The sequence below is a fragment of the Sciurus vulgaris genome (genome assembly GCF_902686455.1).
Source record: "Sciurus vulgaris genome assembly, chromosome: 10".
NCBI classification, from domain to species: Eukaryota; Metazoa; Chordata; class Mammalia; order Rodentia; family Sciuridae; genus Sciurus; species Sciurus vulgaris.
The window spans coordinates 14992061-15006206 of NC_136470.1; the positions used below are offsets into that span (position 1 = coordinate 14992061).

Sequence of the window (14146 nt, forward strand, 5' to 3'; positions counted from 1 at the left end):
AATCAAAATGTCTATACAAGACCTCTACTGAGTGGGCATGGTGGTTTTATTCATACTTACCAAAAACTGCGAATTTTTTTTTTTTCACTCTCCTTTCCAGATCGAGTTGGCTGACCCTTAACCTAGGAGAGTCAGCAAGTGAATGGGCTAAGACTGTGCAGTATGCAGGAACAGAAAAACCTAGAGCTTGATCATGACAGGTGCTGAGCTACTTAATCCTTACACAAGTACTCCAAGTTAAATATTAATAAGCCAATTTTAGATGAGTTAATTGGGTCTCAGTGAGTCACAATCACTTTCTCAAGGTCACACACATAGTAAGTATGGGATAAAGACTTATCTAGCAAACATGTGGGTGCCTCAAATCCCTGAGTCCTTTCCAGTTAGCCATGCTGACATATTAAAAGGCTCTTCACCTTTAAAGTGCATCCACAGCTAAAAGATAAGGCCCAGGGAAGAAGAAGCACAGAGAAGGAGCCAACAGCTCTAGAGCCAGGTAGGACTTGCCCTGCTCTTGCTGGCTTTGTGTCCTTGAATCAGACAAGAAACATTCCCAAGTCTCTGGTTTTCTCATCTATAAAATCAGATTAATAATAATTAAACCATTTGAAATTTCTTTGATTCAATTTCATTAATTTGATCTATCATGAGTTTGCTAATTAATAAGTAGAGGAGGAAAGAGCCGATTCAAAAAGTAAGAAGTCAAAATTCAGTTTTGAATCCTAGTCTATTTAAGAAGATCAAAGTCAGTATCTTAAGTTTGAGTGGACTTTTCCAAGAATAGATCACTGAATCATATCACTAATTGTGTTTTCTTAAATTTTTTTGTAGTTGGTAGATGGACAGAATGGCTTTATTTTATTTATTTATTTTTTTTGTGGTGCTGAGGCTGGAACACAGTGCCTCACACATGCTAGGTAAGTGTTCTGCCACTGACCTACAGCCCCAACCCCACTAACAGAGTTTAGTCAACTTTTTCATTTCTGTGACTAAAGGACCCAACCAGAACAATTATAGAGGAGGAAAAGTTTGTCTGAGGGCTCACCATTTCAGAAGTCTTAGTTCACAGATGGTCAATTCCATTCCTTGGGAGCAAAATATCATGGCGGAAGAGTGTGGCAGAAGGAAGTCGCTCACATCATCAGGTAGTAGAGAGAGAACTCTCCACTTGCCAGATACAAGTATATAACCCAAAGCCACACCCCCAATTGCCACCTCCTCCAGCCACACCCTACCACTTCAGTTACCAGCACACCCTACCACTTCAGGTACCATTCAGTCAATCCCAACAAGGGATTAATCACTGATGTGTTAAGGCTCTCATAACCCAATTATTTCTTCTCTGAACCTTCTTGCATTGTCTCACATGTGAATTTTTGAGGCACATCTCATACACAAACCATAACAAAATAGGGAAAGAAATTTTCCTAGAAGACAAGATTAAAAAGAAGCTACTGGCTTTGAGCTCATCAGATCACTTCACTCACCAGTGGGTGGAGGAAGATGAGCACTTGGGCCGAGACGGTTTCTTCCTGGGTCACAGTCTACAGCAGATTTAATATGATGATTAAATCAATCTCCTTCTTCCCTTGCAAGAGACAGATTATAAGTAGGAATTAATGCCAATAGCAAATGTTTTTCAATTACAGCAATGGTAAAGAGTTACTCTTTTTTTTTAGTTAAAAGAAAGAGTCACTTTTTTTTATTAGAAAGTCCTTTCCAGATACCTGACTCTGAGAAGGACTTTTGTATAGAAGTCAGAAGACTTTTCATGAGAATCCTCCTATAGCTGTAAATGGAAATGTCATCCCTAAGTGGAGATCATATGACATTGACTTCATAGAGTTGTTATGAAGATTAAATAAGATAGTATCCATTAAGCAGTGATCAGCATACCTGGCAAATCATGAACATTCAAGAAATGTTAGCCACATATGTGTCTGTTAACCCAGAAGGGGCAACATGGGGAACTTCGTGTTTGGATAGCACAGTGCTAACAGATCCCAAAGCACCCTCTCCCAAATACTAAAACCCTTAATAAAGGCCATGATTAACACCAATGCCATCAATAGCTAGGACTGACAAGCAATTACTGTCGAAATTTCTAACTATAAATTCTGTGGAATGAAATTGCAAAAGTCAATCTGTAGTCTGTACATCTTTGTCTAAATAAAGAAAACGGTAACTTGGATGTCCATATCAGTCTTCACTGGATAATAACCGGGAAAAAGAAAAAAGTAATTGAGCTTCTCTACTGCACAGGCACTATGTTTGGAAGTGATCAGGAAGCTTCTACTCTGCCACCATTGTCCTACAACTTTCAAATCTGCAATTCCCAAAAGAACAGGGAGTCATGGGGACTAGCAGAAAGGATTCTGTCCTGGGTGATGTTATTCCAATATTTCAGGCACTGCAGAGTGGAGAGAATTAAGGATCATGCTGGAGATTTCAGGTCTTAGCATTCTATTCTCAGAAGGCCAGAAAATCAAATTAAAACTAAAAAAAAAAAAAAAAAAAACAAAGGAATGAGGGAATGAAAAACAATCTCAGACATGCTCTGTCACTGACTGCTAGTCTGATTTGAAGGAGCCACTTAATCTTGGATTGAATTTTAATGTAAAAATGGAAGTGGACAATCATGCCAGTTAGGCACACCAGCACCATGTCAGTGAGAGCATTCTAGATACTTGGGGCAGGGGCGCCTCCCTTTAGCTGCATATCTGAAAAGGGCAGAGATGCCTGCTCTCCTCACCTCACAAAACAAATCCAGATAGTTCTCTCTATTATGACTAGGAAGAAAAAAGTCAGAGTTGAGGCCTTGCAAACAATACATCAGAATCAGAGAAGGGAGAATAACAACTATAGACTCAGAGATAGAACTCATCTCTGAAAATCATCAACTAAAAAAGCAGGATAAAGGTCTAGGAAATTGACAGCTTTCAACACATCACAAGAAGACCCAGCTCCTACAAGAGGCCACAAAGAAAATAGGTAGAAGTGAACTGAAAAAGCAACAAAAAGATGAAATTAAATTAAAATCTCACACTGAGATTTAAAGGTAATAATAATGCTGCTCTGTGGAGGCAAATGATTGGCATGAGGAAAGGTTGGCAGAGGAAGACTTAAAGGTTAGGAGCATTAAAAAAAAAAAAAAAAAAATGAGTGAGAAGCAGATGTCTTGTCTCCCTATCATGACAAGTCCAATGCATCTTATGGAGGGCAGATTTCAGAAACTGTTGAAGAGGGAAAAGATAAGTATGCAAGTGATGAACAACGTGATAAGCTTGAAGGACAGTTTGGAAAACCAATTAAATAATTTAATGTCTGTCTCAGAAAATACCAAGGTAATTAGAAGTGAAGCAATAATTAAAATCATGATCAAATAAAATGTTTTTGAGATGAAAAAGACATAAGTATGCAAGCAAGGGCCTCAGTCCCCATGGTCCACAAAATAAATAGATTAATATAGAAATCACACACAGAATATTCTTTTTTTAATAGAGCATTATATAGTTATACAGAGTAGCTGGGTTCATACCAACAAAACCATACATGCATGGAATCTGACCTCATCCATTCAGCCTGGTTCCTCCCCTTTCTTCCTCTCTCTCTCCCTACCCCCCTTCACTCCATTGATTCTCCCATTGATCATCATTTATTCAGCCTTGATTGGTGCTTTCCACATACACATAAAGGTGAAATTCCCTCATATGTTATATATACATATAATGTGATTTTGCTAAGTTCATTCTGCTTTCTCCTCTTTCCCATCCCTCTTCCCTCTCCTCCCTCCACTCCACTGATCTGACCTTTATCTCTGTGTAATCCGAGCCCCTCCTCTATTGCTTTCTTTCCCTTATTTTGCTCCAGCTTTCACATAGGAGAGAAAACATTCAGATCCTGATTTTCTCAATCTGGCTTATTTCACCTAACATGTTCTCCATTTCCATCCATTTACCATCAACTTTCACAATTTCATTCTTTATGGCTAAGTAAAACTCCATCATGTATATATGTGATGTTTTCTTAATCCATTCATCTATTGATGGGTGTAGCTGGACTATTGTGAATTGTGCTGCTATAAACATTAATGTGCCTGTATGGCTATAGTATGCTGATTTTAGTTCTGTTAGATAAATAGGAGGGGGATAGCTGGTCTGCATGGCGATTCCATTTCTTGTCTTTTGAGGAATCTCCACACTGCTTTCCAGAGTGATTGTAAGAATTTGCAGTCCCACCAACAATGTACGAATGTATCTTTTTCCACACATCTGCATCAACATTTATTATTATTTGTATTCTTGATAATTGCTATTCTGACAAGAGTGAGATGAAATCTTAATATAGTTATATTAGCATTTCCCCAACAGACATGTTGAATATTTTTTTTTATTTGTTGGTTATTTGCATTTCTTTTTTGAGAAGTGTCTATTTAGTTCTTTCTCCCCATGTGTTGACTGGATTATGTGTGTGTATGTGTGTGTGTGTGTGTGTGTGTGTGTGTGTGTGTGTATGTGTGTGTTGTGTGTTTACAAGCGTGCATGGGCTAAATTTTGGGTGTTCTTCTTATATTTTTATATTCTGATTATTAATCCCCTGTCAAAGGTGTAGTAGGCAAAACTTTTCTCCCATTCCATAGGCTCTCTTCTCACTCTTATCACATTCTTTGCTGTGCAGAAGCTTTTTAATTTGATGCTCTCCCACTTTTGAGTTTGGATTTTATTTCGTGAAGTTTAGAAGTCTTGTTAAGGAAGTTGCTGCCTGCACCAATATGCCATAGTGTTGACCCTATGTGTTCCTCTAACAGTTACATAGTTGCTGGTTGCAGAGACATGTTTAAGTAGCCCTAAGATGGCGGCTGGCGTTGGGCCAAGAGGTGACGCATAATTAGGGTTAACAGGCGTGATCTACTTTTGCCTGATTAGTTAATGTCTCTTCTGCACTAGTGGTCAACAGATGTTCCTCATTCTTAATTGGTACCGTGGCGCATACTCCAACCATCCTACTTAATCCTAAGCTGATTGGCCGCCTTAGGTATATAAAACATTCTCTTCACCTGGGAGGAGATGGCAGGACCAGGACTAAGAATGCACCTCTAGCACGCACCTCTAGGTTGCAGGTCGCAGATCGCATATCGCAAAACGCGAAATTAAGAACACACCTCTAGATCGTGGGTTGCAGGTCACAGGACACACCACTAAGAAGCACTTCTGATAGAAAGTACCTCTGATAGCACACACCTCTAGCACGCACCTTTAGGAAGCAGGATGCAGGACGCACCTCTAAGAAGCACCAGATCTCTAAGAAACAGCCTCTCTGATAATAGTAGCCTCTCTGAAAGCGTAGCACTTCTAAAATTAAGCAAAGCCTCTCTTCCTCTAAGCAAAGTCTCTCTTCCTCTAAGCAGTCTCTCTTCCTCTAAGCAAAGCCTCTCTTCCTCTAAGCAAAGCCTCTCTTCCTCTAAGCAAAGCCTCTCTTCCTCTAAGCAAAGTCTCTCTTCCTCTCAAAGCCTCTCTTCCTCTAAGCAAAGCCTCTCTTCCTCTATAAACTAGCGAACAAGCAAGGAAGCAAGGAAGCAGCTCAGAAAAGGAAGTAGTTCATTCCCAGTCCACCTCCGATAAATTCTCGCGGGATTGTTGCTGCAGGTGGCAACAGCTGGTCTAATTCCTAAGTCTTTGATCCATTTTGATTTGACCTTTGTGTAGGTTGAGGTAGGGATCTGTAGGGTGCCAAGCTAGCTCAGGCGCAGGTAAGAGCCAAAGGAGTCATAACCCAGACCCTGGGAGTTGGGTAAAAGCAGGCTTGTGGCAAGCAACCTGCAAACTTGTTTATTGCAGGAGAAACCACACATTTTATAGACTTTTAACCCAATCACAATGTGCCAATCAGACCACCAGTCCCCTATACAGGTTCCTGTGGTAACACTAGGTAAATTTGGGGACAGTTGCTTACTTTCCTAAGTGACCAGAGCAGAATGCTCCTCTCTGTAGGTATTCCTGACAGGTGTGAATGTGTGAGGTTTTCCTTTTACACACTTGAGACATTCACAGCTGCTAGTCAAGACAGGATTTCTCCCACCCGGGATCTAGTTTCATTCTACATACGCATATCCAGTTTTCCAAAAACCATTTGTTTAAAAAGTTATCTTTTATCCAACATATGTTCTTGGCACCTTTGTCAAGAATCAAATGGCTGTAAGTATGCACACACAGAATATTTTAAAACTATTTTTATAACTACAAAGACAAAACATTTACTTGGGGGAAAAAAAAGAAACCTTGACCAAAGTCAAGATGATCTTACACTCTTAGGTAATGTTAAACACACACACACAGGGAATGTCTAGTTTCAAGAAGAAAAATTTGGAACCTAATAATTTTCAATTCAGTCAAGAGGAAAAACACTTTTAATCAGGTTTATATCAGGTCTTTAGAAAACCCAAAGATGTCTGTCAACAAAGCAAAAGAGGGCTCTACGGCCCGGGGCCCCGGGCGGGCGGAGGGTGGCAGCTCCCGGGACCGGCCCGCGCGCAATGATGTTGTCCACTGGGCAGGTACTGACCAATGTGGCAGGTCTGAGAACATAGCTGAAGCTGAAAATAGGAAGCTGGGGCAAGGAAGAGCCTTGAATCTTGAGGTGGGACGTTGACTCTAAGATGTCCTTGAGCAGTGGAGCCTCCGGAGGGAAAGGAGTGATGCAAACCCGGTTGAGACATACGACAGTGGGGATGAATGGGACATTGGAGTAGGGAATCTCATCATTGACCTGGACGCCGATCTGGAAAAGGACCAGACAGAAACTGGAAATGTCAGGCTCAAAGGAGGTGGTGATACCAGCTCCCAATTGCTGTGGCCACACTACCAGACAACATCAAGTTTGTGACCCCAGTGCCAGGTCCTCAAGGGAAGGAAGGCAAATCAAAATCCAAAAGGAATAGAGTGGAAAAGACACTAGCAAACCCACTCCAGGGACTTCCTTGTTCACTCCAAGTGAGGGGGCAGCTAGCAAGAAAGAGGTGCAGGGGCACTCAGGAGATGGTGCCAATGCAGGAGGCCTGGTTACTGCTATCGCTCCCAAGGGCTCAGAGAAGGCAGCTAAGGCATCCTGCAGTGTAGTGGCTCCAAAAAGGAGAAGGAGAACAGCTCATCTAAGAGCAAGAAGGAGAGAAGCGAAGGAGTGGGGACTTGCTCAGAAAAGGATCCTGGGGTCCTCCAGCCTGTTCCCTTGGGAGGACGGGGTGGTCAGTATGATGGAAGTACAGGGGTGGATACAGGAGCTGTGGAGCCACTTGGGAGTATAGCTATTGAGACTGGGGCTGCGCCTCAATCCTTTGGAACTAAACCGGAGCCAGAGAAAGGGGAGAATGAGTGTCGCCCGCTAAAGAAAGTCAAGTCTGAAAAGATGGAGTCCCCTGTCTCCACACCAGCAGTGCTGCCTCTGCACCTTTTGGTGCCAGTGGTTAATAATGACATCTCATCTCCCTGTGAGCAGATATGGTTCGGACACGATCAGTTGGTGTCAACACATGTGATGTGGCTCTAGCCACAGAGCCTGAGTGCTTAGGCCCTTGTGAACCTGGAACCAGTGTCAACCTTGAAGGCATCGTGTGGCAGGAAACAGAAGATGGGATGTTGGTGGTAAATGTAACGTGGAGGAACAAGACATATGTAGGTACACTTCTTGACTGCACACGGCATGATTGGGCACCCCCAAGGTTCTGTGACTCCCCAACCAGTGACTTGGAAATGCGCAGTGGTCGAGGTAGAGGCAAACGAATGCGTCCAAACAGTAACACACCTGTCAATGAGACATCCACAGCCTCTGAAAGCAAAGGGACCAGCAGCAGCAGCAAAACCCGAGCAGGAGCCAATAGCAAAGGCCACCGGGGCAGCCAAAATTCTTCAGAGCATCGCCCGCCTGCCAGCAGCACCTCAGAAGATGTGAAGGCCAGCCCTTCCTCACCGAATAAGCGGAAAAATAAGCCCCTTTCAAACATGGAGCTGAATTCTAGCTCCGAGGAGTCCAAAGGGAGCAAGCGTGTCCGTACAAATTCCATGGGCTCAGCCACTGGCCCCCTCCCTGGGACCAAGATGGAACCCACTGTTCTGGACAGAAATTGCCCCTCCCCAGTCCTAATTGACTGTCCCCACCCAAACTGCAACAAAAAATACAAGCACATCAATGGACTTAAGTACCACCAAGCTCATGCCCATACAGATGATGATAGCAAGCCTGAAGCTGATGGAGACAGTGAGTATGGAGAAGAGCCACCCTCCATGCAGACCTCGGGAGCTGCAACGGTGCACCTGTTTCACAAAAAGGTTCCTTGTCCCCTGCCCGTTCAGCTACCCCCAAAGTTCGCCTTGTGGAGCCTCATAGCCCCTCTCCTTCAAACAAATTCAGCACAAAAGGCCTCTGTAAGAAAAAGTTGAGTGGGGAAGGGGACACAGATGTTGGGGCCTTATCCAATGATGGTTCTGATGATGGACCCTCAGTAATGGATGAAACAAGCAATGATGCCTTTGATTCTTTGGAAAGGAAGTGTATGGAAAAAGAGAAATGTAAAAAATCCTCTAGTTTGAAACCTGAAAAGATTCCTTCCAAGAGCTTAAAGTCAGCCCGGCCCATTGCCCCTGCTATCCCCCCACAGCAAATCTACACCTTCCAGACAGCTACCTTCACAGCAGCAAGCCCAGGATCATCCTCAGGCTTGACCACCACAGTGGTCCAAGCGATGCCTAACAGTCCTCAACTCAAGCCCATTCAGCCCAAGCCTACTGTTATGGGAGAACCTTTTTCTGTCAACCCTGCTTTGACTCCAGCCAAGGACAAGAAAAAGAAAGACAAAAAAAAAAAAAAAAAAAGAAGGAATCTTCAAAGGAACTTGAAAGTCCTCTGACCCCTGGGAAGGTATGTCGAACAGAAGAAGGCAAAAGCCCATTCAGGGAATCATCAGGAGATGGGATGAAAATGGAAGGACTCCTGAACGGTTCATCAGACCCCCATCAAAGCCGACTGGCTAGCATCAAGGCTGAAGCTGATAAAATCTACAGCTTTACAGACAATGCCTCTAGCCCTTCAATCGGAGGCAGCAGCCGCCTAGATAGCACAACCCCTACCCAGCCCCTGACTCCCTTACATGTAGTGACCCAGAATGGAGCTGAAGCCAGCTCAGTCAAAACCAACAGCCCTGCATACTCTGACATCTCTGATTCTGGGGAGGATGGGGAGGGCAAGGTGGACGGTGTCAAATCAAAGGACCCTGAACAGTTGGTTAAGGAAGGGGCTAAGAAAACTCTTTTCCCTCCTCAGCCACAGAGCAAAGACTCACCATATTACCAAGGCTTTGAGAGTTACTACTCTCCAAGTTATGCACAGTCTAGCCCAGGAACTCTGAACCCTAGCAGCCAGGCAGGAGTGGAGAGCCAGGCCCTGAAGACCAAAAAGGATGAGGAGCCTGAAAGTATAGAGGGGAAAGTGAAGAATGATGTCTGTGAAGAAAAGAAGCCCGAACTGAGCAGTTCCAGTCAGCAGCCCTCGGTCATCCAGCAGCGGCCCAACATGTACATGCAGTCCCTGTACTACAACCAGTATGCCTATGTGCCCCCCTATGGCTACAGTGACCAGAGTTACCACACCCACCTCCTGAGCACTAACACAGCTTACCGACAGCAGTATGAAGAACAACAGAAACGGCAGAGCTTAGAACAGCAGCAGCGGGGACTGGACAAGAAAGCAGAGATGGGTCTGAAGGAACGGGAGTCAGCACTCAAGGAGGAGTGGAAGCAAAAGCCATCAATTCCACCCACCCTCACCAAGGCTCCCAGCCTGACAGACTTGGTAAAGTCAGGACCCAGCAAGGCCAAGGAGCCAGGGACTGATCCTGCCAAGTCAGTCATCATCCCCAAGTTAGATGACTCTTCAAACTCCCCAGCCAAGCCCCTGAAGGCCTTAAAGTGAAGCTAAATGAGGCCAGTCACCTAGGCAAGGAGGCCTCTGAGGTTAAGACAGGCACGGAGTGTGGCCGACAGGCAGAGGTGGATCCAATACTCTGGTACCGACAGGAGGCAGAACCCCGGATGTGGACATATTTTTATCCTGCCAAGTACTCAGATATAAAGTCAGAGGATGAGCAGTGGAAAGAGGAACGGGATCGCAAATTGAAGGAGGAAAGGAGTCGGAGTAAGGACTCTGTCCCCAAGGAGGATGGGAAGGAAAGCACAAGTAGTGACTGCAAGCTGTCCACGTCTGAGGAGTCCCGCCTTGGGAGCAAGGAGCCACGACCAAGTGTCCATGTGCCTGTGTCCTCCCCGCTCACCCAGCACCAGTCCTACATCCCTTATATGCACGGCTACTCCTACAGCCAGTCCTATGATCCCAACCACCCCAGCTACTGGAGCATGCCTGCTGTGATGATGCAGAACTACCCAGGTTCCTATTTGCCTTCCAGCTACTCTTTCTCCCCATATGGCAGCAAGCTCTCAGGTGGTGAAGATGCCGACAAGGCACGAGCCAGCCCCAGTGTCAGTTGTAAATCCAGCTCAGAGTCCAAAGCCCTGGACATCTTGCAGCAGCATGCCAGTCACTACAAAAGCAAGTCTCCCACGATAAATGATAAAACTTCTCAGGAGAGAGATCGGGGAGGCTGTGGGGTGGTTGGGGGGTGGTGGCAGCTGTAGCAGTGTTGGGGGATCAGGTGGGGGTGAACGAAGTGTTGACCGGCCCCACACCTCCCCTTCCCAGCGCCTGATGTCCACACACCACCACCACCACCACTTGGGGTATTCATTGCTCCCAGCTCAGTACAACCTACCCTATGCAGCAGGGCTTTCTTCTACAGCCATTGTTGCCAGCCAGCAAGGCTCAACTCCCTCACTCTACCCACCCCCCAGGAGGTGAGAATGAGCTGAGAGAGAAGGATCCCTGCCGCCCCCTCGCCCACCGGGGATCTTCGACAGTGGGTGAGGGGCATCAGGAGCACCACAGAGGCCCCGGAACAATGTGCCTGCAGCACTGGAGCTGGGGACAATTACTCAAAGGCAAAATACTACTGCAAGAGAAAGAGAAGGAGCCCTGAAGAGATATAGGAATTCCAGAAGGCCCAAAGGAGTCCAGCTGGATATGTCTGACAAGAGGAGCACCGATCAGATATCTTCAGACAAATTCTGTGGCACTAGACACATATTGTGGGAGGAACCAGATACTAGCTTGCCTACTAGGACTCCAGACCTGTGCCCACACTAATATCCCTCCTTAAGCCATCAACGCCTCAACAAGCTATGCAGCAGAATCACAAAGCCTACATGTCAGGCTCAAGAAAGGCAGACGGACCTTGGCCACTGGATACTGTGTCCCTGAAGAACTCCCAAAGCTACGGCCCCATCCCCCATCCAAACAAAGGAACTAGAATGGGAAATCACCTACTGCACATCCCTCTAGGGTTAAGAACAAAACTAAATATGAGATTTGGCTCCCAGAGCAATAAAAAAAAAAAAAAAAAAAAAAAACACAAAGCAAAAGAAAATTATAATCTAAAGCCCAAGAAAGTTGTATTAGAAAACAAATGGTATCAAGAATTGAAATCAACTCTGTAGTGAATACAGTCTAAATCATTAAGTATTATTGCAAACCCAAATGCAAATAATATAAGGTAAATTAAAAAAGAAAAATGAAAAATTTTAAAATACTTGAAGAACCAGCATACATATTATGTTAGCAAAATCTAGCCAGGTAGGGGACAGGCTCCAAGTTGCAATAAAGGTATCCTATTTCATAGGATGAGGGCAAATGAACAAATTTCCTTCATAATCTAATAAAAATATATTAAAGAGGGCATATTTAAAATATAAGGGCCATCACAAAGAAGCAGTTAAAAGGATATGTGACTTCTCATTCATGAGAAAAAATATGAAAGCAAACAAAATGTGGTTCAAAATCATGAGACAACAAAAACTGCAAAATAGAGTAAAAATACAAATGATAATATACTAATTAGGGCCAACCAAATTAATGGTGCTTTAAAACACATGGTTGTGTTCTCATGTATTAAAAAATCCACAAGTAGGTGGTCTGGGTGGACGCAGTCACCCCATGTGGTGTCAGGAACCAGGATACACCCAGCTTTCTGCTCTGCTCACCTAGAGTGGGGACCTTGTCTACTACAGATGCACAAGGCCATTCAGGGTAGCCCTTTGGCCTGAACTCAGCTAAAAATTAAGATTCCGTTTTTACATTCAAATAATTTTATTAGATCAAATCAGAGAAAAAAGGATGCAAAGAGTATTGTTGGACATGCAAACTATCACTTGGATTTCCACATCACTTTTTATACCAAAATCAGTTTTTTCCCATGAGGAGATGAAAATAAATAAGCACTAGAGGTAAATTATGCATGTGTATTTTAGTAATCATAAGTAGGAAGAGTCTAAAAAATTTTAAATGAATAATTTGGCATTGAAAAATCAAATATATAATTTCATAAAAACAACAAAAATTAAAAGTAACTGGAAATGTGGGGAAATATACTTGGACCATATATGATAATGACTTTATTTCCATAACACGTAAAGAAATTTTATAAAATAAGAAGAGGAAAAAAAAAGAAGAAGAAAAAGCTGGACACTTCAATACAAAGATAAGAACATAAAGAAGTCAACTAAAAAAATCAACACCACTAAATAGCAAATACAAATTCAAGAAAATTTTATTTCAATAATAATCAATGCAGTTAAAATAATGAGATAGAGTTTTGCTTATCAAACTATAAAATTTTCTTTTTTTTTTTTATTTACTTTATTTTATTATTTATTTTTTGGTATTGGTGACTGAACCCAGTGGGGTAGAGGAATGAGGGGCTGGAGAGAAGCCAGATTGGAAGGAATTGAAGAAGAGTTAAGAAAATGGAAACAACAAACAATGTGGCCAACAACCTTTGAGAAGGTGGACAGTGCAGGATAATAGAGAGATGGGTGGTAGCTTCAGAGAGACATGGAGCCAGGAAAGTGATTGTGTCTGTTGTCCGTGTGTTAATACAGGGTCTAGAAATTAGAGTACAGTTACAGAAATGACCCAGTAGAAGAGAGGGAAAGTTGATAAAGGGAGGGGAAGAAGATAACCAGATGGGGTAATTTAAAAGTCAAAAAGCATTGGCTCCAGAGAAGAACTGGAATTTGCTAGGAAGATGAAATGCCTTCATTGTGAGAGGAGGGAGGAAGGTGAAAACAGTTGCAGGTGAGGGCAGTTTTTGTTCCGTCTGCATGAGGAATTCTCATTTCCCACTGAGGGCTTCTATTTTACTGATGTACATGGCATGGCCGACAACCAAGGGAAGGTAAAACAGGGCAAGTTTGGAGCGGTTTGAGGAGAACATAGGGAATAGTTCTGGGGAACATTTGAGTGTCTCTGGTGGAATGAATTACATTTATTGATTTGTGTGTGTTCAACTGTTCTTGCCTCCCTGGGATAATATCAATAGATTCAGGAAAATCATCTGATAAAATTAACATTCCTTCATGATAAAAACCGAACAAATTAGGTACAAAAGCAACAAGCCTTAACATAATGAACACTATATATAACAAACCCACTGCCAACAGGCTGAAAGCTTTTCCTCTAAGATCCGTAACATATTAAGGATGTCCACTCTCACTGAGGTCAAGCACTGAGGTCAGATCTTGTGCCTGCTCCCTGTTTGTCTTCACTGACACTTGTTTTTCCACACTCACAGGTGAAGTATGTTCTCTTTCATTATCATGAGTTTAGTAAACAGCAAGAGAGCCTCAAGGCAGTTACCCTTGGACACTTCAATACAAAGATAAGAACATAAAGAAGTCAACTAAAAAAATTAACACCACTAAATAGCAAATACAGATTCAAGAAAATTTTATTTCAATAATAATCAATGCAGTTAAAATTAAAATAATAAGAGTTTTGCTTATCAAACTATAAATTTTTTTAAAATTTTACTTTATTTTATTATTTATTTTTTGGTATTGGTGACTGAACCCAGTGGGGGTTATTCATGTGTAATATGCCGGGAACTGCATCTAGGCAAATTACCACATTTCACCACATAATCATCACCACCACATTAATGTATGTTCACAAGTACTCTGTGCATCCTAATATGGCACCAAAGACAGTTTTA

At 43.0% G+C, this 14146-nt stretch overlaps 1 pseudogene across 1 annotated transcript; it reads left to right on the top strand.

Moving 5' to 3' along the window:
- The first annotated feature begins 6510 nt into the window (after positions 1–6510).
- Positions 6511–10904, top strand: LOC306637749 (zinc finger protein 609-like; annotated as a pseudogene). Its single transcript has one exon. The product of its transcript is annotated as a zinc finger protein 609-like (transcript).
- The last annotated feature ends 3242 nt before the right edge of the window (positions 10905–14146 follow it).